The sequence below is a fragment of the Dipodomys spectabilis genome, unplaced genomic scaffold, assembly GCF_019054845.1.
Source record: "Dipodomys spectabilis isolate Male_0828 unplaced genomic scaffold, ASM1905484v1 ptg000370l, whole genome shotgun sequence".
In the NCBI taxonomy this organism is placed as follows: Eukaryota; Metazoa; Chordata; class Mammalia; order Rodentia; family Heteromyidae; genus Dipodomys; species Dipodomys spectabilis.
The window spans coordinates 23,525-46,021 of record NW_024871047.1 but is presented as its reverse complement, the minus strand read 5'-3'; the positions used below and the strand labels follow the sequence as shown (position 1 = coordinate 46,021).

At 42.9% G+C, this 22,497-nt stretch overlaps 1 long non-coding RNA gene across 3 annotated transcripts in view; it reads right to left on the bottom strand.

The window, feature by feature from the left end:
- The window catches only part of LOC122096371, a 69,159-nt gene that overhangs the window by 26,290 nt on the left and 20,372 nt on the right, over positions 1–22,497 (bottom strand). For all 3 annotated transcript variants that reach the window (XR_006145291.1, XR_006145292.1, XR_006145293.1), the window contains one exon: positions 16,323–16,399. This is a non-coding gene — a long non-coding RNA (uncharacterized LOC122096371). The remainder of the gene's footprint in view (positions 1–16,322; positions 16,400–22,497) is intronic.

Genomic DNA, 22,497 nt, shown 5'->3' with positions numbered 1-22,497 from the left:
ACAAAGGAAACAAAAAAAAAAATCACATAGTACTTATAATTTTTTTTGGGGGGTGGGGGGTTGCGGAGGAGGAGGGTGAAGAGATAGTGGGAGAATAACAAGGGAGGGAGTAACAATGCTTGACAAGAAATATACTCATTGCCTTACTCATGTAACTGTACCCCTTCTTTTTTTGTGCCCTTTCTTTACAGCATGTTTATAATAATTTTTTTTTAAAAAATGAGTAGAGCTGGGTGCCAGTAGCTCACACTTGTAATCCTAGCTACTCAGGAGGCTGAGATCTGAGGATCGTGTTTTGAAGCCAGTCTGGGCAGGAAACTCATGAGACTCTCCGGTAAACTACTCAGAAAAAGCTGAAGTAGGGCTATGGCTCAAGTGGTAGAGCTGGAGCCTTGAACAAAGAGAAGGGTAGGAAAAGCTTATGGCAAATTACATCCAATTATATCCAAATTACTCCAAAGTTATTAATGAAAAACTGTCAAGGTAGCTGTCCTACCAATGGGGAGAGATTCAATTTGTTTGACCTTATCCAATGACATCATAGAATGCTTGGAATTAGTAAACCTGTGAGGTAACTTTACCTTCACCTAGGAACTGACGAAATACAACCCAGTGTTTCAGGTGAAGGTTCAGAACAGCAGTTAACTGAGATAAAAAAAAACAAAGCCCAAATAATTATTTCCTACTTGTAGAAAATTACCCATGAATTTACTAAGGAGTGAAGTGTATAGCTTCCAAAGAACTGGAAGTTGGAGAGCTATGTACAGACAAAAAAGAAAGAAAAGAAAAGCAGAGCTTTGTCAGTTAATTAGTGATAAGTCCTCATAAATTAATGTTAAAATCGGAAATGTTTTATTTCCTCCACCAGGCAAAATAGCAGAGAATTCATTAGAAAGCACCTAGGCATTTCTGGGTAGATTCCTTTAGTTCAACGTAGGAAAACACCAATGAAAAAAACTAACCTTGGGCTGGGAAGGTAGCTCAGTGGTTGAGTGCTTGCCTTGCATGCATGAGGACCTGGGTTCGATTCCTCAGCACCACATAAGCAGAAAAGAACAGAAGTGGCGCTGTGGCTCAAGTGGTAGAGCACTAGCCTTGAGATGAAGAGCTCAGGGACAACACCCAGGCCCAAAGTTCAGCCCCATGACGGACAAAAAAAAAAACAACAAAAAAAACTAACCTTAAGCTTCCAACAATGGAAAGATTTTCCACAGTGCAACATGAGGCTCCTTTGTACTGAGGCAGCTAAGTAAGAAATGTATCCAGAAATCCCACCCACAAAAGACACAAAAAAAGTATTTCCCCCATTGTGGCAAGCAAGCATGCAGTCTCTGAGTCCCTCCTGTATAAAACAGAATGCTTGGAAGTGCTGCTGTGGCTCAAATGATAAAGCACTAGTCTTGAGCAAAAATAGCTCAGGAACAGTTCCCAGACCCTGAGTTCAAGCCCAATGACCAGAAAAAAATAAAATAAATTACATTTGACTTAAAGGCTGGGAATGTGGCTGAGTGGTAAGAGTGCTTGTCTACCATGCATAAAGGCCCTGAGTTCAATTCCTCAGTACCATATAAACAAAATAAATAAAAAGTCTTAAAAATAGTTAAAAAAATTTTTTTTAATCTTTAAAAAAAAAGAATACTTTTCACTTACTAGCATTGTTGAGCTGCGGTCTGAATATAAAGATTGTGAAGCCAATTTTGTTTATTTACCTATGCCTGCATAGCTATTTTCTGAGACAGGGTTTCAAGGGGTAGGTCAGGCTGTCCTTAAATTCCTGAGCCTTCTGACTCAACCTCCCACACCAAAGTACTAGAATTACAGATATTTGCCAATATGCCTGATAGTTCTTTTTTTATTAAAACATAAAAGAAACTGAGGCTGGGAAGGTGGCTCCGTGGTAGAGTGCTTACCTTGCATGCATGAGGCACTGGGTTCCATTCCTCAGCACCACATAAGCAGAAGAAGCCAGAAATGGCGCTGTGGCTCAAGTGGTAGAGCACTAAAGAGCAGAGGGACAGCATCCAGGCCCAGAATTCAGGCCGCACAACTGACAAAAAATAAAGTAAAATAAAAAATAAAAGAAACCAAACCATTATTTTCTTGACTTCTTTTTAATACTATGTGGTAATGTTCAGTTAAATCAAATGAATGCTAGTTAAGTCTTCAGGGCCCTGAAACTATGAAAAGAAGTGCCTCATCCTGTTAAAGGCCAGGTAACTAAGTGCAGGGTTTGGAATATAAAGTATACCACATCTAACAATGATCAAAGATCTTTTTGGGTTTTTTTGTTTGTTTTTGTTTTTTAGTGTCAGTACTGGGACTTGAATTCAAAGCCTGGTGCTATCTCTTAAGATTTTCCTTCAAGACTGGCACTCTACCATTAGAGCCCTACACTTCTGGCTTTTTGGTGATTAATTGAAGATATGAAAAAAAATATCTCACAGACTTTCCTGCCTAGGCTGGCTTTAAACTTTGAACTTCAGATAGCAGCCTCTTGAATAGTTAGAATTATAGAAGTGAGCCACTGGCACTTGGCAAAACTCACTTTTTTTTTTTTTGGTCAGCTGTGGGGCCTAAACTCAGGTCCTGGGCACTGTCCCTGAGCTTTTATGCTCAGGCTAGTGCTTTCCCACTTTGAGCCACAGCTCCACTTCTGGCTTTATAGTGTTTACTTGGCAATGAGTCTCATGGACTTTCCTACCTGGGCTGGCTTTGTGCAGTGATCCTCAGATCTCAGTCTTCTGAGTAGCTAGGATTACAGACATGAGCCACCAGCATCCAGCTGGAATTTCATAAAGCTTTTATTTCGCAATCCTAGCCAAGACTTCCTGACTGCACAACTACACTAAGTTTAAAAGCAGTATACAAAGTCCAGAAGATGAACATAGAGGACAATGGGGGGAGAGGGGGAAGCCAAACATACCCTTCCTAGTTTTCATACCAAGGATGACACATTTGAAAATTTTCAGTACATATAGGAGACCACAGGCCTAGCTCTCAGGGTGTATTGTTCCTTGAGGAACTAATTTGGGTGCTAGTTATATTGTGAAGGCATTTCAACTTTTAAAGACTGGCTTCCTTTAATAGATGAATTTAATTCCAAAATCAATGAAACTCCTCAGAAAACTAACTTTTCTAGCCGGGCGCTGGTGGCTCATACCTGTAATCCTAGCTACTCAGCAGGCTGAGATCTGAGGATCGCAGTTCAAAGCTAGCCCGGGCAGGAAAGTCCCTGAAACTCTTATCTCCAATAAACCACCAGAAAAACGGAAGTGGCTCTGTAGCTCAAATGGTAGAGCCTTAGCCTGAGCTGAAGAGCTAAGGGACAGCATTCAGGCCCAGAGTTCAAGCCCCACGACCGACAAAAACAAAAACAGAAAGCTAACTTTTCTTAATTATATCGGTACGTGTAAAGGACAGAAAATAAGAAGGGTTTAAAAAAAAAAGAGGATCATGATTGCAGCAAGCCAGGCCAGACCAGACCAGACCAGGACAGGCAAAAAGGGGGGCCTGCCATCCCACCAAATAAAGTACATATATTGTAATGTACATTGTGATCTAATCTATGAGAGATACAGGTATGAAGATCAAACTCTAAGGCTAACTTGGGCAAAAGAAAAAAAGGGTGGCTAGAGGCATGGTTCAAGCACTCTAAGCACAAGGTTCTTAGTTCAATCTCCAGTATCCCCAAAAAGTGCTGAAACTGTTGAGTCTTTTGTTGACATCTTTTAATGTCTGCAGTTATCTTCGTTTAAATGTCCTATATTTACCACATGGTTCTTTGGGGCATATGAAATTAAATAGAAATCTTTAGGATCATACTTCATTATCTAACTTGAGCCTCTCTCTCATCAATCCCAAAGTTGAACAATAGTAAGTACTTAGGACAGGTCACAGGCTGGCCATGGACACTATAGAACAAAACATGAGCATTGCAAATGAACTGCTATATAAAGATGAGGGTCTATGGACTTCATTTTCAGCACACCTGAGTGAGTTAGACACAAAACAGGGAAGCTGAAAGTTTCCCTCATAGTCACCTCTAATAACCACAGTGTGGGGAGAGGGGGAGATGGGAAGGGATGGGAAGGGGAAACAAAGGAGGAGGCAACAATGCTTGATAAGAAATGTACTTGTTAGCTCGCCCATGTAATTGTAACTCCTCTGTACCGTATTTTCACAATAAAAAAAAAAAAATAACCACAGTGACCACAGAGGAGTAGGTATTTTTTAAAAACTTTAACCAAGCCAGGAGCTGGTGACTAATGCCTTTAATCCTACCTACTCACGAGGCTGAGATCTGAGGATTAGTTAGAAAAGGCTAGGACAGGAAAGTCTGAGAGACTTTTTTTTTTGGGGGGGGGGGGGAAGAACTGGTCCTTGGGTTTGAACTCACAGCCTGGGCCCTGTCTCTGAGCTTCTTTGTGTTCTACCACTTGAGCTACAGCTCTACTTCTGACTTTTTCTGAGTAGTTTATTAGGGATGAGTCTTGCAGACTTTCCTGCCCAAGCTAGCTTTGAACCATGATCCTCAAATCTCAGCCTCCTGACTAGCTAGCATTACAGGCATGAGCCACTACTGTCTGGCTGTCTTAAAGACTCCTATCTCTTAACCTTGTAACCTTGAGCAAAAAAGCTCAAGGACAGCTTCCAGACCCAGGACCATCTCACACACACACACACACACACACACACACACACACACACACACACACACACACACACACACACACACACACACACACACACACACACACACACACACACACACACACACACACACACCAAAAAAACTGTAACCAGCAATTGGAGGTATGGCTCCATTGATAGAACACCAGCCAATAAGCAAAAGTGTCAGGTACCAAGTACAAGTCCCAGTCTCAGACCTTAAAAAAAAAAAAACCCTGGTGGGCACCAGTGGCTAACACCTATAATCCTAGCTACTCAGAAGGCTGAGATCAGAGGATCCAGGTTCAAAGCCAGCCTAAGCAGGAAGGTCAGTGAGACTCTTATCTTCAAGCAATCACAGAAAAAATCGGAAGTGGCACTGTTCTTCAAGTGGTAGAGCCCTTTCCTTGAACAAAAGAATAGACGGATAGAGTCCAGGCCCAGAGTTCAAACTGCAAGACTGGCAAAAAAATAAATAAAAAATAAGTAAGTAAAAAAGAGAGCTTCGTGGCTTACAAAAAACCTATCTCCTGATTTTATTGTGTGCTTGAACTCTGGGCCTGTGCGCTGTCCCTCAGTTCTTCAGCTCAAGGTGAGTGCTCTACCACTTGAGCCATGGCACTACTTCTGGTTTTGTGGTGGTTCACTGGAGTCTCTTGAACTTTCCTGCCTATATTGGCTTTGAACTGAAATCCTCGGATTTCAGCCTCCTAAGTAGCTAGGATTATAGAGGCATGGGCCACTGACCTCTGGCTCACCCTTGATTGTTTTTAATAAATATAAAAAGCTCTAGACTCAGTTGAAGCAGGAAGCAACTAATAAAGCAGTTAAGTGTCCCTCCATTTAAATGCTATTTACAAGGTTTGGGGCACCTAAGTGGGGCTAGCTACCTAAAACTGCCCCTTCCTGGAAGTCTTTGCTGAGTAAATGGGTAGAGACAGTAAGATAAGAAGCTTATCTGAGAAAAGGAAGCCCTAGGGATCATCAAATTAAGCTACCAAAAGTCTAATACTGAGGAATAAAGTTTGTGGTAAGAAAGAAAAATGGTGCTTGTCCCAAAAAGAACTTTTTTTTTTTTTTGCTAGTCCTGGGGCTTGAACTCAGGGCCTGGGCTCTGTCCTTGAGGCTCTTTGTGCAAGGCTAGTGCTCTACACCACATGAGCCACTGCACCACTTCCAGCTGTGGTACTGAGGAATCAAACCCAGGGCTTCATGCATGATGGGCAAGCACTCTACCACTAAGCCACCTTCCCAGCCCCTAAATTTTTTCATTGTAAAGGTGATATACAGAGGGGTTACAGTACTTAGGTCAGGTAATGAGTATATTTTTGAACAGCGTCACACTCTCCCTCATTTTCTCCCAGTTTTTTTTTTTTCCTCTCGACTTCCGCCCCTAAGTTGTAGTTCATTTTTAACAGTGTCTAGTGAGTATCACTGCTGAATTGTCTTACAGTTTCTGTGCTTTCCCTTCCCCATTCCCCCTACCCCCCCCACCCCGCCAAATCAGTTATCCTTACATACAAGACAAGGGGTATAGTGACAAAAGGAAAAAAAAAAAACAGAAGAAGAAGAAAAAAAAGGACCACAAGCTATAATTTTAAAAAAAAAAAACTTGTTTCCATTTCTTGCTGTTCATTTTGATAAACATCATTTTATATGCTCATGTGCTATTGAGATCTTGTAATCCTCTCCTAAGAACTGAACTTTAAAAGGACAAATGGGAGTATCGGGGGAGGGGTGTTAGAAGCCAAAGGCCAACCAAGAGAGTCAAAGGGTAACTACCCCACCACCACCAGCAGAACAAAGAACAGCCCTTAGTCCATAACAAAGTTAGGCATTTAAAGTTAGCAAAGATAAGGCTTTTAGGAAGCTGTTGTCACAGACCAATTTGAATTTTTTATTGATGGCCTGGTAGTAAATATTTTTAGGCCTTTGAAGATGCTCTACTCTGTTAATATGGTAATAAAAGCAACCAAACAACACAGGAATGAATAGATGTAGCAAACTTCCAATAAAACTTTATTCATGAATGCTGAAATTTTGTCACTTTCTTGTTATGAAACAGTCTTTTGACTCTTAAAATATTAAAAAAGGGGGCTGGGAAGATGGTAAAGTGCTTGCCTTGCATACATGAGGCCCTTGGTTCGATTCCTCAGCACCACATAAGCAGAAAAAGCCGGAACTATGCTCAAGTGGTAGAGCGCTATCCTTGAGCTGAAGAGCTGAGGGACAGTACCCAGGCCCAGAGTTTAGGTCCCACAATTGGCAAAACAAAATAAAACAAAAAAAACCTCACAAATTAACAATATTCGTTGCCCACAGACCACACAAAAACATGTGATGGGCTAGATTTGGGCCAGTTTGTTGAACCTTGATGAAAAAACTTAAAGGCTACAAAGACAATCTTACATTGCTTTCTTTTGAAGGCTGTGTCTACTTAATGGAATATTTACAAACGTATTTAAAAAAATCCTTTTGCCTGGGCCTTACAGGTAACTGAAATCAGGGTGAAACAATATGCCTGCCTTCATTTTGAAGCTATCCTTTCAGTCCTTTCGGCACGTATGCATGTTAAACATTCAAGGAATGCTTTTGGATAAACTGGGGCTATCTAACCTAAGGCATCCCCCTCCCAGGCTGAAGACACAAAGATAAAGAATTTTTTTACTCTGTCTTTTGCAACATCCTGTTCTAAATACCAGGAAAGGCGCCAGAAAGTCTCCATTCCTAGCCCCAAACCTGCAGGGATAAAGGGAAGAGCAGTGCCTCCAGGACAGATTACTCATTGATGAGATCAACCCCCACCCCTACCGCCCCCAGAGCAGGAGTAGTCATCAGGCAAGTGATGACTTCACCAGAGCCACCTGGCAGAACTGCAATTGAGATAAAGATCCAATAGAGCACAGTTCAGCCAAAATTGCTTAATCTCCCAAGATGCTCACCCCTGCCCTCATTCCTACTCTGTTTCAAACCTAAAGCCCCCAAGGATTTCACCTCAGTTCTTAATGTCATCTTCCCAAAATGACCGTTTTAATTAAAATCCTGTCCTGCCTTTCCACCATTACTATTATTTGCCCTCTGATCTAAGACTTCAGTTAAATTCTCACTATCTTAACCATTTCATGCGTATAGTTCAGTAGTATCAAATGTTTTCACACTGTTATACGACTCCACTCCAGACATTTTTTTCATTTTGTAAAATGGAAGCTACAGATCCAGTAAACACCCCCATTTTCCCTTCCACCACTCCAATCCCTGGCAAACAAGTCTGTTTTCCATTTCAGTGGTTTGGTGGTCATATAACTTTTGAAGCTACCCTTATACCACCATTTCTGGGTTTAAGTGATATATACAAAGAATTCTATACTTGACTTTTTGTTGTTGGTGGTGGTGATGGTCATTGGGACCTGAACTCTGAGCCTGGGCGCTGTTCCTCAGCTCTTCAGCTCAAGGCTTTTTTTTCTGCTCATGTGGCGATGAGGAATCGAACCCAGGGCCTCATGCATGCAAGGCAAGCACTTTACCACTGAGCCACCTTCCCAGCCCTATACTTAACAATTGTAACAAGGAAGGAACTTTTCTATGAGATGCTGCCTATGAAATAAGTGGCATGCCGGGCACCAGTGGGTCATGCCTGTCTTAGCTATTCAGGAGGTTGAGATCTGAGGATCAAAGTTCAAAGCCGGAAGTGGCGCTGTGGCTTAAGTGGTAGAGGCTAGCCTTGAGCTGAAGAGCTGAGGGACAGTGCCCAGGCCCAGAGTTCAGGCCCCACGACTGGACGCAAAAAAAAAAAAAAAAAAGTTCAAAGCCAGCCCGGGCAGAAGTCCATAAGATTCCTATCTCCAATTATCCACCGGAAAACCAGAAGTAGTGCTGTGGCTCAAGTGGTAGAGTGCTTTCCTTATGGTAAAGAGCTCAGGGATGGGGCTGGGAAGGTGGCTCAGTGGTAGAGTGCTTGCCTTGCATGCCTGAGGCCCTGGGGTTCGATTCCTCAGCACCACATAAGCAAAAAGAAAAAAGCTGGAAGTGGCGCTGTGGCTCAAGTGGTAGAGCACTAGCCTTGAGCTGAAGAGCTGAGGGACAGCGCCCAGGCCCAGAGTTCAGGCCCCACGACCAGACCCCCCCCCCCCAAAAAAAAAGAGCTCAGGGACAGTGCCCAGGCCCAGGTCCAGAGTTCAAGCCCCACAACTGACAAACAACAACAATAAACTGGTAGCATGATGAAGGCTAGGCATCCCAGACTCCTCCATTTTGTATATGCCCTGAGCCATTCTCTCCTGTAGTCAATTGGCAGCCATCTTGAAAGGCAGGAAGGGATAGACAGGACACAATCACCTTAAAAAACTAAACATAGAACACAACCCTGTGATCCAGCCACACAACTCTTAGGCATCTAAGACATAGAAATACCTAGCCTTCCCCTGTCCCCAGTTTTACAGCAGAGGCCACCTGGAATTTTATGATAAGAGTCATCAGGAGAACATATACCACCCCTAGAGCAAATTGTTGAATTGTGACATCCTACTTTACAACCTACCTAGGTCATGAACCCCGTCACTTTTGTTTAAATTAAGAGATGTGCCACCATCTAGCCCCATTTAGTACCTATTAGCTGGTTAGTACCTATTAGCTCCCTGGTGTAAGAACTGAAAGGCAACTGACCAATCCCAACTCAAGTCTTTACTGGGGGAAAGACCTGCGGGGCTGCTCCAAGCTAGGCACTGGTGGCTTATGCCTGTAATCCTAGCTACTTAGAAGGCTGAGATCTGAAGATGTCCTTCCATGCCAGCCCAGGCAGGGAAGTCCATGAGACTTTTATCTCCAATTAACCACAAAAAGCCAGAAGTGGAACTATGAGTCAAGTGGTAGAGTGCCCTTCAGGCACAGTGTAAAATTTGAAAACAGAGTTCAAGCCCCAGTACTGGCACCAAAACAAAAGCTTAGGGATAGACCCCAGACCCTAAGTTTAAGCCCCAGGACTAGCAAAATAAAAGAAAAATAATAACAAATGTTAAAAAAAAAAAATTGAGGCTGGCTGGGAATGTGGCTGAGTGGTAGAGTGCTTGCCTAGCATGCATGAAGCCCAGGGTTCCATTCCTCAAAACCACGTACACCCAAAAGGTCAGAAGTGGCATTGTGGCTCAAGAGGTAAAGTGAGCAAAAGAAGCTCAGGGACAGTGCCCAGGCTCTGAGGTCAGGACTGGAAGAAAAAAAAAATTGAAGCCAAGAAATAAAAATTTGGTAAATTAAATAAGGAACTACACTCAGAGGTTACACTAACAATTTTTTTTTTTTTTTTGGGGGGGGGGGGGGGTTGGTCATGGGGCTTGAACTCTAGGCCAGGGCCCTGTTCCTCAGCTCTTCAGCTCAAGGTGAGTGCTCTACCACTTGAGCCACAGTGCCACTGGCACCCGGCTCTCCACTAGCAAATGTAAATGCTAAATTACAAGTCCAGGAGATATAAAAGGGGCTAGCCATCTAAAACTTTCTCCTTTGAAAGTTAAAAAAAAAAAAAAAAAAACCCAGCAGCTCTCTGTAAATGGTTAGAAACAGCAGGTTGGGAAGCTTATCTGAGGAAAAAACCTCTGAAGTCCACCTATTGTGTCTGTATACTCACATTTTAAAAGAATAAGCAACAGGGATCTTAGACACCCAGAACCATTGTCTAATGGGTGGTGTTTGCTGGAAATAAGACTTGTGTTTTCCCCCACAAAGAACAAAGTCAGCACATAACAGCAGGGGAGGGGGGGGTGTTACTCTTTATCTCTTGCATAGAAAACAGGAAATATTTCCCTTCTCTATCCATTAACCTGGTATACTAAAACAAACCCTAGCTTAAACTTTCAGCTCCAGATACTCTACTTTGGGAAACATCCGGTGATATTGCACCACTAACTGAGACATAAGCAGAAAAAGCCAGCATTGTGACATTGTGGCTCAAGTGGTAGAGTGCTAGCCTTGAGCAGGAAGGAAGGAAGGAAGGAAGGAAGGAAGGAAAGAAGGAAGGAAGGAAGGAGAAAGAAAGAAAGAAAGAAAGAGAGAGAAAGAGAGAAAGAAAGAAAGAGAGAGAGAAAGAACTGGGTGCCAGTGGCTCACGCCTGTACTCCTAGCTACTCAGGAAGCTGAGATCTGAGGATCACGGTTCAAAGCCAGCCCAGGCAGGAAAGTCCATGAGACTCTTTATCTCCAATTAACCACCAGAAAACTGAAAGTGGCACCGTGGCTCAAGTGGTAGAGCCCTTGCCTTAGGCTGAAAAGCTCAGGGACAGTGCCCATACCCAGAGTTCAAGCCCTGTGATCGACCCTCTCCCCCCCACAAAAAAGTTTACGAAACAGTTTCCTACCCTTTGCTAGAAGAGGGAGAGTATTTTCCTGGTTTTTTGTTTGTTTTGTTTTTTGGGTCTGGTCGTGGCATCTGAACTCTGGGCCTGGGCACTGTCCCTCAGCTCTTCAGCTCAAGGCTAGCACTCTACCACTTGAGCCACAGCTCCACTTCCGGCTTTTTTTTCTTTTTGCTTATGTGGTGCTGAGGAATCGGACCTAGGGCCTCATGCATGCAAGGTAAGCACTCTACCACTGAGCCACCTTCCCAGCCCCTGTTTTTCTTATCTATAGTCTATCTTAATCTGTTCTTCATCAACCTATTCATTCTACTTTATCCAACTCCATTCAAAACCTGGAGGCCTAGTTCTAAACATTGTCAAAGGGAAACCAAGCCCCAAGCTGAGTATTGCTAAGATAACTCCATGTTTTGGTAAGAGCCAAATTTACCAAAAAGGAGAAGCTATGACATTCTAAGTATTGTTCCCCTGAAGAATTTGAAATAAAACAGAAGCCTCTCACATCATTTGTGGAAAGCCAGAAATCCTAGGCCCACATTGACACTAGGCAACAATTTAGCAATAGGTAAATAGTAAAAGCCTTTCCTCTGGATGGATCATACAGGTTCTACTGGACCACAGACCTGACTGTCCCCATTGCCCATGCAGAAATACTAGTTTTCACTTATCATCACATTTATACTCTCCTGTACATTGCAGAGTAGATAATTTTCTTTTTTTAATGAATGTCTTTATCAAAGGTAGATAAACAAGAGAAGTAAAGCAAGAAGGAAAAAATAAAAATAGCTTTTGAAGAAAAAGAACATGAATACCAGAACCATCTCACACATTTACCCCATCTGCATCCTGCAAGTATTTGCAATTCCTGAAACAAAGGGTGAAGAAGTCAGCAGTTGTGAATGGCTATATCAGAAGCTCTAAGAAACTAGCAAAGTAAAAGCCAACAGGGACTCAATATAATCCTCCTATTAATAACAGAATACAAGAATAAAGGTCTATGAACCCCTGTTTGTATATAAGTAATTAAACTTCAATAGGACAGGCCTACAGTAGTAAATCTGTGCTCTTAGGAATTCGAATTTGGTCTATTAAAAGTAATTCCACGGGGCTGGGAAGGTGGCTCAGTGGTAGAGCTCTTGCCTTGCATGCCTGAGGCCCTGGGTTCGATTCCTCAGCACCACATAAGCAAAAAGAAAAAAGGCGGAAGTGGCGCTGTGGCTCAAGTGGTAGAGCGCTAGCCTTGAGCTGAAGAGCTGAAGGACAGCGCCCAGGCCCAGAGTTCAGGCCCCACGACCGGACTCCCCCAAAAAATAGCCTATACACACTAGCATGTTGAATCAAAGCAGAATATACATCCATTAAGCCAGGTATGGTGGCTGCCTATGTAACTCTAAATACTCAGGAGGTTGAGACAGCAATACCTTGATTCCCAGGCCAGCTCTCGCTATATTTAACAAGATTCTATACCAAAAAAAAAGATTAAAAAAAAAAAAACCACAAACTTTTAACAATAAGAAGGTGACCCTGAAAGACTTGGTAGCTCTTGCAACAAGCAATTTTAAAGATAAACACACACACACACACACACAGAATGAAATGAACAATGTCAATGCCACCTACATTCAAATGCTTTCTAAAGAAAACTTGAAGCTGGGGACTGGTGGCTCACACCCGTAATCCTAGCTACTGAGGAGGCGGAGAGATCTGAGGATCACTGTTCAAAGCCAGACCAGGCAGGAAAGTCCATTAAGACTCGAATTATGTCCAATTAACCACCAGAAAAACGGGCACTATGGCTCAGGTGGTAGCCTTGAGCTACAGAGCTCAGGGACAGCACCCAGGACAGGAGCTCAAGCCCCACAACTGACAAAGCAAAACAAAAACAAACAACAACAACAACAAACTGGCATCCGTGACTCACACCTACAATCCTAGCTACTTAGGAGGCTGAGATCTGAGTATTGCAGTTCAAAGACAGTCCGGGCAGGAAAGTCCCTGAGACTCTGAGACTCCAATTATCTCCAATAAACCACTCAGACAACTGGAAGGGGCACTGTGGCACAAGTGGTAGAGCTCTCGCCTATATCTTAAGAGCTGAGGGAAAGCACCCAGGCCCAGAGTTCAAGCCCCATGACAGACTTAAAAAAAAAAAAATAAGGAAAAAGAGAAAGAGAGGGAAAGACAGAAAGAAAGAAAGAGAAAGAGAAAAAGAAGTAAAGAAAGAAAAGTTGGAGCTAGCTGATGGCTCGCTCATGCCTGTAATCTTAGCAACTCAGGAGTCTGAGATCTGAGGATTGGGGTTGAAAGCCCAGCCTGGGTAGAAAAGTCCCTGTGGCACATCTCTAATTCACCACTCAAAAACCAGAAGTGGAGCTGTGGCTCAAAGTGCTAGAGCACTAGCCTTGAGCAAAAAGAGCTCAGGGGCAGAGCCCAGGCCAGGGGTTCAAGTCCCACAACCAACAAAAATAAAAACAAAAAAGAAAGAAAAAGAAAAGTTGAAGTCAGATGCTAGTGGCTCACCCCTATAATCCTAGCTGCTCAGGAGGCTAAGATCTGAATATCAAGGTTCAAAGTCAGCCCAGGCAGTAAAGTCTGAGTGACTTTTTATATCCAATTAACCACCGGAAAAGATGGAGGTGGAGTTCTGGCTCAGGTGGCAGAGTGCTAGCCTTGAGCAAAAAAGCTCAGGGATAGCACACCGGCCCTTATTTTAAGTCCCAAGACTAGCAACAACAAGAACAAGACACAAAAAAAAAAAAAAAAAAAAAAAAAAAAAGAAGGAGGAAAAAAGAGAAAAACCTGTACTTAAATAAATAAGCCTAAGTGGGCTGGGAAGGTGGCTCGGTGGTAGAGTGCTTGCCTTGCATGCATGAGGCCCTGGGTTCAAGTCCTCAGCACCACGTAAACAGACAAAGCTGGAAGTGGAGCTGTGGCTCAAGTGGTAGAGTGCTAGCCTTGAGCAGAAGAGCAGCACTCAGGCCCAGAGTTCAAGCCCCACAAAGGTGGGGGAGGGAGGGGCGAAGCCTGAGTAAGAAAACATTCTTGTGCCAGGTGCCCAGTGGCTCCTGCCTGTAATCCTAGCTACTCAGGAGGCTGAGATCTGAGGATTGTGGTTCAAAGCCAGTCCGGAGAGGCAACAAAATCCGTGAGACTCCTATCTCCAATAAACCACTAGAAAACCGGAAGTGGCGCTATGGCTCAAGCGGTAGAGCGCTGGCCTTGAGCGAGCTGAAGAGTGCAGGGACAACGTCCAGGCCTAGAGTTCAAGCCCCACAACCGACAAAAAAAAAAAAAAAAACCTCTTGTGACCAACTACTCAATAGCCTGAATTGTCATGACAGAAGAGATCATAAGGTGATAAAATTAGATTCAATTAAAAATAGGGTAATAGGGTAAAATGGAGGAACAGAAACTTAAAAGCTGAAATGAATGGACAGAAGATTTAAAAAAAATCACTGATTGTAGGAATCATGAAAGATTTTAAGAGCTAAAAATAGGGAAGCTTAAGCATAAGCAATAGAAGATGCAGAGAGGAAAAACAAGAATATGCAGGATTGGGGCTGGGAAGGTGGCTCAGTGGTAGAGTGCTTGCCTTGCATGCATGAGGCCCTGGGTTCGATTCCTCAGCACCACATAAGCAGAAAAAGCTGAAAGTGGCACTGTGGCTCAAGTGGTAGAGCACTAGCCTTGAGCTGAAGAGCTGAGGGACAGCCCCCAGGCCCAGAGTTCAGGCCCCACGACCAACCAAATAAAATAAAAATAAAATAGTAAGAATTAGCATAAATGAGAAAGCACAGGAAAACATACTTGTCTTTTTATTACAAAAAGCAGGTGGTGCCTGATGGTATTCCCACTGGAGAACTGAGACAGTAAGACTAGTCTGGGCTATAGAGCAAGATTGTCTTTGAAAAAAAAAGGGGATGAGGGTGGGAGTCGGTGTTGGTGGAGAAGGTGCTGGTGGCTTTCACCTGTAATCCTAGCTCCTCAGGAGGATGAGATCTGAGGACTGTGGTTCAAAGCCAGCCTAGGCAGAAAAGTCCATGGTACTTATCTCCAATAAACTTCTCAGACAAAGCCAGAAGTGGCACTGTGACTCAAGTGGTAGAATGCCAGCCTTGAGTGAAAAGCCTAAGGGATGGCTGCTCCCAGGTCTTGAGTTCAAGCCCCAGTACAAACAGACACACACACACACACACACACACACACACACACAAGAAAGAAAGAAAGAATGAAAGAAAGAAAGAAAGAAAGAAAGAAAGAAAGAAAGAAAGAAAGAAGGAAGGAAGGAAGGAAGGAAGGAAGGAAGGAAGGAAGGAAGGAAGGAAGGAAGAAAGGAAGGAAGGAAGGAAGGAAGGAGAAAACAAAAAGAGGAAGAAAAAAATAAAGGAAGGCTGGGAATGTGGCTTAGTGGTAGATCGCTTGCCTAGCATGCATGAAGCCCTGGATTTAATTCCTCAGTACCACATAAACAGAAAAGGCTGGAAGTGATGCTGTGGCTCAAGTGGCAGTTTGTAGCCTTGAGCTGAAGAGCTCAGGGACAGCACCTAGGCCCAGAGTTCAAGCCCCATGAAAAACAGAAAAAAATAAAATAAAAGGAGACCATTTTATTTTTGTTTCTCTAACTGGCAAATTAAAAAGAAAAAGAAAAATATGTGGGGCTGGGAATGTGGCTTAGTGGTAGAGTGCTTGCCTAGCATGCATGTAGCCCTGGGTTCGATTCCTCAGTACCACATAAACAGAAAAGGCCAGAAGTGGTGTTGTGGCTCAAGTGGTAGAGTGCTAGCCTTGAGCAAAGAGAAGCTCAGGGACAGTGCCCAGGCACTGAGTTCAAGCCCTAGGACTGGCAAAAAAAAAAAGCTATACTTGTGCCTGGACTGGCCTCCATGTATGATCCTCCCCATCTCATACTCCTGATTAGCTAAGACTATAACCTTATGCCACTATGCCTGGCATTATATGCCAATTCTGAAATAGAGTTATTAGTGTATATTTAACAGCATGGCACATAATTGAGACTTACTTACTTTAAAATAGTAGGCAAACAAAGTTCATTAATAGCCCTAAGATAAACAATTGACAAAGTGCTATCCTGTCCCCCAAAATTCACTTTTCAACCTAGAAAGAAAATACTAGTAAATGAAATAGAAAACAAAATTGTAAGTAGCAAATTTAGCAACAAAAACACCCCAAGAAGTAGAATACCTTTTTCTAAAAAAAAAATGAGTTGGTTCACTATGAGAAAAACTATTAAATGCAAATAGAACAAAAAGACTAAAGAAAAATGTTTTATTTTCATGGTCAATAATTACTTACCTGACTGAGTGGGATACCATTTCCTTTGTCCAGCTCACATTTCAAGATGTCAGTAGAAAGACTGATTCCTCCAAATCCTGCAGGCCAAATTTAGGGATAGATAGAGAAAATTATCAAAAACGAGGCCCCCTACTACCTTGACTTTGGAACAGTGGTTTTAGCTAAACATTCACTTAAGGGCTTAAGCAAGGTAGAGCACATGCTGGTGGAGAATGCAAACATAGGAGCTCTGAACAAGAAAATAAAACAAAGATAATGACACATCACAGTCATGAAAAAAGATCTATGGTTGGATGCCTGTGGTTCACATCTGTAATCCTAGCAACTCAGGATGCTGAGATCTGAGGATTGCAGATCAAAGCCAGCTTGGGCAGGAAAGTCTGTGAAACTCCTTATATGCATAATCATAAAACAATCATAAGGAAACAAAAGAACAGAAATCTGCTGTGTGTACCACACATCCTGGATAAATGCCAACAATGCCACAACAAAAAGAATTTCAACATTTTTTTGTGCCCATCCTGGGATTTGAACTTAGGGCCTAGGCACTGTCCCTGAACTGTTGTGCTCAAGGCTAGCAATCTACCACTTGAGGCACAGTCTTACTTACAGCTTTTTTGATTAATTGAATTAGTTAATTGAATTTAGTTAATTAAAGAATCTCCTGGGGGGGGCAGGCACAGGTGGCTCATGCCTATAATCCTAGCTAATAAGGAGGCTAAGATCTGAAGATCACGGTTCAAAGCCAGACAGAGAAAGAAAACCCATGAGACTCTTGTTTTGTTTTGTTTTTGCCAGTCCTGGGGCTTGAACTCAGGGCCTGGGCACTATCCCTGAGCTTCTTTTGCTCAAGGTTAGTGCCATACCACTAGAACCACAATACCACTTCCGGCTTTTCTGTTTATGTGGTACTGAGGAATCGAACCCATGCATGCTAGGCAAGCACTCTACCACTAAGCCACATTCCCAGCCCTCCATAGACTCTTATCTCCAATAAACTACCAGAAAACCAGAAGTAGCGCCGTGGCTCAAGTGGTAGAGTGCTAACCTTGGGCTGAAGAGCTGAGGGATAGCACCTAGGCCCAGAGTTAAAGCCCCACAACCTTAAAAAATAAAAAAAATTCATGTTTTTTTTTTTTTTTTTGCCTACACTGGCTTCCAACTGCAAGCCTCATATCAACCTCCTAAACAGCTAGGAATATAGGCATGAGCCTTTGGTGCCTAGTTAAGATCTTAACTTAAAAAAAAAATTTTTTTTGCCAGTCCAGGGAATTGAACTTAAAGCCTAGGCACTGTTCCTGAGGCTCTCTGTGCTCAAGGCTAATAGTATTCTACCACTGGAGTCACAGTGCCACTTCTGGACCTTTTACTTTTAACTGAGAAATGTAATAACAGCTTGAGGACTTATCTAAAGAGGAAACGAATTAGAAACAGATGAGCCTATGACAAAAAAGATGAACAGTGTGACCATGTAAAACAGGAAAGAAGCCTGTAATCCTAGCTACTCAGGAGGTGAGTCAGAGGATCACAGTTCAAAGCCAGCAGCAGAAAAGTCTGTGAGTCTCTTATCTCCAATTAATCTCCAGAAAATAGGAAGTGGAGCTATGGTTCAAAGAGGTAGAGAGAAAGCCTTGAGCACAAAAAAGCTCTGAACAGCACCCAGTCTCTAGAGTTCAAGCCCCAGGAATGGGGGGGAGGTGGGGAAGCTTAGGGACAGAGTCCAGGTCCTGAGTTCAAGCTGCAGGACCAGTTTTTTAAAAAGCTAACAAAGGTTGTAAAGGAAATGCAAATAAAGACAACCCTGAGATACCACCTTACCCCAGTCAGAATGTCCACATCCTAAAGTCAGCCAATGACAAATGCTGGAGGAGATGCAGACAAAGAGAAACCCTATTACACTGCTGATGGGAATGAACACTAATACAACCACTTTGGAAAGCAATCTGGAGGGTCCTCAGAAAGCTAAATATTGACCTCCCTTATGACCCAGTCATACCACTTCTAGGCATCTACCCTGAACAACAGGAACCAATATACAAGGACACGTGCACCTCCATGTTCATTGCAGCACTGTTTACAATAGCCAGGATATGGAAACAACCCAGATGCCCCCACCCCCCATGAATTGATCCAAAAATTGTGGTACCTATACACAATGGAATATTATGCAGCCATTAGAAAGGATAAAATAATGGTATTTGCAGGGAAATGAATGGAACTAGAAAAAATCATGTTGAGTGAGGTAAGCCAAGAGCAAAGAGACAAACAGCACATGGTCTCCCTGATAAGTGGATGTTAAACTCAAAACGTAAGGAGATATGACAAAGTAAACAAGACTTGAGAAACAAAGGACCTCCACTCATATGGCCCAATCATTACTAAATGACCACATGCTGCTGATCACATATATGGTACATATGTGTACATCGGAGGGAAACTAGGAGGGGGACACAGAAACAGAGGGAAACGGGAAAACATACAACAGTGGGACCCATCAGCTGCACTGGACATTGATCAAAACGAACTAAACAACTCAATGGCGGCGATGGGAGGGAAGGACGGAATGAACAGGAAAGAGGGAATAGCTGACACTAAGCAAAAGGAAAGAAATGTACCTGATGTGGAAGAAATAACTTGTCAAAGCTCATAGACCTCATAAACTTTATAGACCACGATAAAGACAATTTGCCCCATGAAAGTTAGAATGTGTTTGTGACTTTAACTAAGCATCACTATCCCACAATACTGTGAAATTTATGTAATCACTTAATCACAATAAAAAATTGCAAAAAAAGAAATGTATTCATATAACTGTAACCCCTCTGTACATCACCTTTATAATAACAATAAAAATAAATAAGAAAAAAAAAGCTAAGAGACAGGTTCTAGATTCTGAGTTCAAACCCCACAAATGACATTTAGTAAAAACAGCAACAACAAGGGCCAAACAGAGCCAGGCACCTGCCTCTAATCCTAGCTACTTAAGAGGCCGAGATCTGAGGATCATGGTTCAAAACCAGCCTGGGCAGCAAAGTCCTTGAAATTCTTATCCCCAGTAAACCACCAGGAAGCCGGAAGTGGCACTGTGGTTCAAGTGGTAGAGCACTAGCCTGGAACTGAAGAACTAAGGGACAGTGCCCAGGCCCAGACTTCAAGCCCTACTACTGACAAAAAAAAAAAAAAAGGAAAAGAAAAAAGGCCAAACAGCATAGCTTGTGTGTCTCACTCCTATTAATCCTAGGTACTCAGGAGGCTGAGATCCTCAGGAGCAAGGTTCAAAAAGATACCCTGTGTTTGATGCTCAGTACCACAAACAAAAAAAGAATGGTGATTGGGGGTGTAGCTCAGTGGTAATGAATCCTACAAGAGGATAAGCATGTGTGAGGAAAGGGAAAGGAAAAAGCAAAGGGAAAGGAAGACATAGAAGCATAACTCAGTTGGTAAGGTATGTGCTTAGCAGGAATGAGATTCTAGATTCAACTCCAGCACCATAAAAAATAAGAAAGGTCCTGGTGATGGTGGCTCACATCAGTAATTCTAGCTACCCAGGAGGCTGAGATTTGAGGGGGGAAAAAAAGAAAAGAAAATGGGAACATTAGCCAGGTGCCAGTGGCTCACACCTATAATCCTAGCTACTCAGGAGGCTGAGATCTGAGGATCACGGTTCAAAGCCAGCCCAAGCAGGAAAGTCCTTGAAACTCTTATCTCCAATAAACCACCAGAAAACCGGAAGTACCGCTGTGGCTCAAGCGGTAGAGCACTCGCCTTGAGCTGAAGAGCGCAGGGACAGTGCCCAGGCCCAGAGTTCAAGCCCCATGACTGACAAAAAAAAAAAAAAAAACGAAAGAAAGAAAATGGGAGCATGAATTATACTTTTAAGTACCAACTCTACCACTAGTTAGCCAAGTGATAGTGTTAGTCACTTATCTAGCGTTGGAACAAAATAACTGGCACAAACAAGTTAAAAGGAAAAAAGATTTAGGTATCACAGTTTCAGAAGTTTCAGCCCAAGCTGTCTGTCCCTTTTGACCTATGTTAAGCCACAAGGAAGAGCAGAGCAGAGCTGCCTGTATCAGTCACTTTTCCAATAGTGGAATGAAATAACCATTATAAGCAAGTTAAAAGGAGAAAAGAGGGGCTGGGAAGGTGGCTCAGTGGTAGAGCGCTTGCCTTGCATGCATGAGGCCCTGAGTTCGATTCCTCAGCACCACATAAGCAAAAAGAAAAAAGCCGGAAGTGGCGCTGTGGCTCCAGTGGTAGAGTGCTAGCCTTGAGCTGAAGAGCTGAGGGACAGCGCCCAGGCCCAGAGTTCAGGCTCCACGACTGAACCCCCCCCCCCCCAAAAAAAAAAAGGAGAAAAGAAAAATTTCTAAAATTGAAAAAAAAAAAAAAAGAAAGAAAATCAGTGGGTGGTAGCTCACAGCTGTAATCCTAGCTACTCAGGAGGTTGAGGTCTGAGGATCTTGGGCATTTTTTTTTTTCCAGTCTGACACTTTCACTCAGGGCCTAAGCACTGTCCTTGAGCTTTTGTGCTGGAGGCTAGTGCTCTGTACCAATTGAGTCACACTTTGTCTTCCAACTTTTGGGTTAATTAATTAAAGATAAGAGTTTGTAGACTTTGCTACTGGGACTGGTTTTTGAACCTCAATCATCGTAAGATCTCAGCCTCCTGAGTAGCTAGGTTACAGGGGTGAGCTACAAGTCCACAGTTTCTTCTTCTTCTTCCTCCTGCTCCTCCTTCTCTTCTTCTTCTTCTCCTTCTCCTTCCTCTTCCTCCTCCTCCGCCTCCTTTTTCATTTTCATTTTTGGTGGTTAATTGGAGATTAACCCGAGGTGGATTTGAACCGTGATCCTCAGATCTCAGTCCTCTGAGTAGTTACGATTATAGGAATAAGCCACTAGTAGCTGGCTTTTTTTTGTTTCCTTTTGCTTTTGTCGTCCTGGGGCTTGAACTCAGGGCCTGGGCACTGTATCTAGGCTTCTTTTGCTCAAGGCTAACACTCTACAAGTTGAACCAAAGCTCCACTTCAGGCCTTTTCTGTTTATGTGGTACTGAGGAATTGAACCCAGGGCTTCATACTAGGCAAGCACTCTACCACTAAGCCACATTCCCAGCCCTTGAGGATCAATTTTATTAGTATCTCTAAACTTCCTCTACAAAGTCCTATCTCAAAAAGATTCTATCATCTCCCAACAGCATTACAATTGGGAACCAAACCTTTACCACATGGGGCTTTGGGAGACATTTAAGACCTAAAAGAAGCAGGGTATGCCCCTGTAGTAGCAACATAGGGGAGGATGAGGCAAGTTGATCAAATGAGATCAAGAGTTTGAGACCAGCCTGGATAATATAGAAACAACAATCTAGTATCTAGCTTATACAAGGCCCTAGATAGGATCTGAAGCACCACAAAACAAAACAAAAATCCAAACCACAACAGTAAAATGTACTGCTCTGGTAAAGCTATTTATGCATTCTAAGACTCATTTTTAAAATAAGATGAGGGGTTGGGAAGGTGGCTAAGTGGTAGAGTGCTTGCCTTGCATGCACGAGGCCCTGGGTTCGATTCCTCAGCACCACATAAGCAGAAAAAGCCGGATGTGGTGCTGTGGCTCAAATGGTAGAGCGCTAGCCTTGAGCTGAAGAGCTGAGGGACAGCGCCCAGGCCCAGAATTCAGGCCTCATGACCGGCAGAAAAAAATAAATTTAAAAAATAAAAGGGGCTGGGAAGGTCGCTCAGTGGTAGAGCGCTTGTCTTGCATGCATGAGGCCCTGGGTTCAATTCCTCAGCACCACATAAGCAGAAAAAGCCAGAAGTGGGGCTGATGCTCAAGTAGGAGAGTGCTAGCCTTCAGCTGAAGAGCTGAGGGACAGCGCCCAGGCCCAGCTTTCAGTCCCCACAACTGACCAAAAAATAATTAAATAAATAAATAAAATAAAAAATATAATAAGATGGAAACTCTGGTTTTTGGTAAAGATTTAGTGAGAGAGAGCACACAGTGTGAGAACTCATAGTAGATGCTCAATAAAAAGCATCAAATAAATAAGCTAAGCATCTCATATTGCCCTGAGAACAAAAGAAAATAGAAAATGGAAAAATAGTGCCAGGAGCCAGTGGCTCATGCCTATAATCCTAACTACTAAGGAGGCTGATATCTGAGATTCACGATTCAA